Here is a 3392-nt window from a genome sequence, read left to right on the forward strand (position 1 = left end):
CTCTTCCCTCATAGCCGAGAGAAAACAAACAGGCAGAACAAAGACAAAACACACCCAGAAGTTCCCTCCCTCACGTTGAAAAATCCGGTTTCCTGATTGGTCCTCTGGTCAGGTGTTTGGTTCCCTTTGTTAACCCTTTACAGGTAAAATAAACATTAACCCTTAGCTATCTGTTTATGACAGAGGGCTATTACCAAGGGCAGTACAGGGGGCATGAACAGGAATGATGGACGGGAGAACGACAAAAAGAAAACTCTTGTGGAATGTCTGGAAAATCTTCCAGCGTGAGTTCCCTGGGGCTAAGTAACAGTGTCCTGCGAAGAGGTGGGGGCGTCTGCACTGGGGATGTTTGAAACCAGACTGCACAAAGCCATAAGGAAGGGATAAGTCAGGGAATGACCTGCATGGCGGAACATGGCTGAATGCAGGAGAAGACCAAGGAAAATGTAAGTGACTCCTGTGGATGTCCTTGGACTTGCCTGGTCCTTCAAGTGGTGTGCGGAGACCACTAGGTCCAGTCTGGCAGGATCTGGTCCATAGACACTAGGGTTAAATTGAATATGCATTTAAATGAGAATTCTGAGCAAAGTGGACAGCTGTGTTAACCACAATGTAAACAAGTTATAAATTGCCTGAGCTCATTTACTTTGTTTCATTACAAAGCTACTTATAACCGCCACGGGGGAAGTTAGGAGAGCAAGATTTTTGACCTAGAAAATAGTCAAACAAAGCCAAAGGCAAACAGACTCAATGTCAATGGTGCAAGAATAATATATATTTCTAAAGGCTTTCAAACATATACAGCAGCTCTTGCCCCACAGTGGCACCTCATTAAAGTGCTAGCAATAACTGTGAAAGGATGCAAAAACAGGGCATTGTAAAGGTGTGTGTGGGCTATATATTTCCTCCCCTCTCCAACACTGTGATGTTCATAAGTGCAATAGGAAAGAGAATCTAAAACAATGGTTACTAGAAAATATTTTCCTTTGTTATTAGCATGTGGGCATTGCACAACTGATCAGTCATGGTCAGAGGCAAATAACTTCTTTTCTGTTGGCTCCTGGTCTGGAATCAGCGGTTGTAGGGTCCACGGTGGTAGAAGCAGCTCATACCTGACATACCATAATGCTGATTATACTGTCGCATTCTGACTCTAGAGCCATGGCACGTATGCAGAGGGCCAAATCCTGTTTTCAGGCACATTGGTGTAAATGTGAGCTATCTCCCTTGAACCAGTGGAATTACACAGTTTTGTACACTGTTGCAAGTGACAGCAGAGCATGCCACAGGGGTCTGGTGTTACATTCGAGGCACAGAAGTACTAAGGAAGGTAATAAAAGAGATATAGCAAACTCCTAGAACTGGAAGGGTCCTTGAAAGGTCTCTGAGATCAGCCCCCTGCCTTCACTAGCAGGACCTATTTTTGCCCTAGATCCCTAAGTGGCCCCCTCAAGGATTGAACTCACAACCGTAGGTTTAGCAGGCTAGTGCACAAACCACTCCCTCCAAATTCATATTGGCAGGTAACCTTGATAGGTAATGGGTGAAGGCACGAATGGTGGTGAAGCAACTAACTGCTGCCTCGCACACTGTCAGAACTTGTTTTTAACTATCTGTTTCCTAAGTGTATTTAACACTTTTCCTTGTATTGTCGCTGTCACGTGGCTTGCGATGTCATGCTTTGTCCCTCTTTTAATCCTTGTTGGCATCATACATCATCGAACATACGTAATTCAGAACAATTCACCATCTTTAACATGCTCTGCAGCAAATCTGTTAGCAGCTGAGGTCACACTGAGAGACAAAATATGTAAAAATGGGTCACAATGACAGACGCATCCTACCAATGGGCGTTATCAGATGGAGACACGCACACAGGTGTGTTGCTCTGTAATGTTCTGACTACAGATTATTACCTTGTGCATTGCTGACAGAAATGAGTGTCAGATTGTCTGCCTGCAGCACACTCCGCTATTTACCCGGGAGACTCTGCAGCTGCTTTTCACTCCCTGCCTCTTAGTGAGTGATGTCCAGATGCCAGCCCAGGGGTTCCTACTCAGGGGAGGGCTGGCTTGCACCACTGCACTCCTGATGGGTTTCCCTGTGGCAGACAGCTGGCAAATGCAGCTGCAGCTCAGAGAAGAAACCTGCAGGGGGAATCTGTTAAAAAAATCCTATTTTGGGATTGCTCTGACTAGCTGCAGACCCCTAGCGGGGCAGATGTGCAGAGTTTCCCGGAGACTGGGCACCTTGAGCTCCGTGTAGGCTCTGAACCACCATACTTCTGAGTTCTCTTTATGAAAATGCAGAAACGTAAAAACCATCTGAGCAGAACCTGTCAAAAATCATTGGCAAGCCCAGTGCCCTCACATGCTGTCCCTCCGCAGTACTGCCATGAATGGCTGCAACGCAGCTGCCTGCTCTGGATTCTGCCACCTAACAGAAATGTCTCCTGACTGGGAACCAGCATCTCACCCAGGAGCAGATCAGCCTGAGAACAGGCCTGGTGTCAGTCAGAAGGAATGTGCCTGGAATGCTAATGTGCAAAGTAAGCCATGTGCTGGAGTGGCCAACACACGCTTGCTGCCATAGGCTGAGCAGTGCAGGAAGGAAGCCAGAGAAAGATAGGCAGCCGGCTTTCTGGTAGTCATGCTGAGGGTGTGTGTGTGCCGCGTGTGCCTTTGTGTGTCTGGCAGCAAGGGATGCCTCCGCAGTGAGCTGGTGAAAATCCCACACTGGGACTCCAGGGTCCCTGGCTAAGTGCCATGCAGGGTGTCTAATGGAGGGGAGCCCCTCGCTCCGGAGAGGTGGCACTGGCCACAGGCTGGCCCGGGGCTATGACAGGGTGGGCAGTAGCACTGCACTTGCTGTGCGCCATCAGCTACGCACAGTGGTGGATTAAGGTTTCCTGGGGCCTTGGGACAGAGCAAGAGGGGCCTCTCCCCACCTGCAGTCCCGCTCCGTTCTGCCACTTCTGCCTGTGACCCCACCTACAGCCCCACTCAGGGTCGTCCTTAGGATTTATGGTGCCCTAGGCGGGATTATTAAACAGGTGCCCCTGAGCCTGTCTTGCTCTTAGCACAACACAAACATAAGCTTCCACTACTGGAAAACTTGCCACATGCATGTTATTAAAACCAATTTAACTTAATGAAGCCACTGTAGTGCTGATGGACTAGCACTAAAGAAGTAGCACTATAGGAAAAATTCTGATTTGACAGAATGATGCAAATATAATTTTTTTAATTTGTCAACATTTTATTGGAAATTTCTATGAAGAGATATTGAAACAAAGATTAATTTTTAATTAAAAGCAATCTTTCTGGCTTTTTTGGCTGCAAAATCAGGAATAATGTCATTGTATGACAAAGACAAAGTGATGTCTTGTTTGA

The sequence above is a fragment of the Chelonoidis abingdonii genome, chromosome 4, assembly GCF_003597395.2.
Source record: "Chelonoidis abingdonii isolate Lonesome George chromosome 4, CheloAbing_2.0, whole genome shotgun sequence".
NCBI lineage: Eukaryota > Metazoa > Chordata > Testudines > Testudinidae > Chelonoidis > Chelonoidis abingdonii.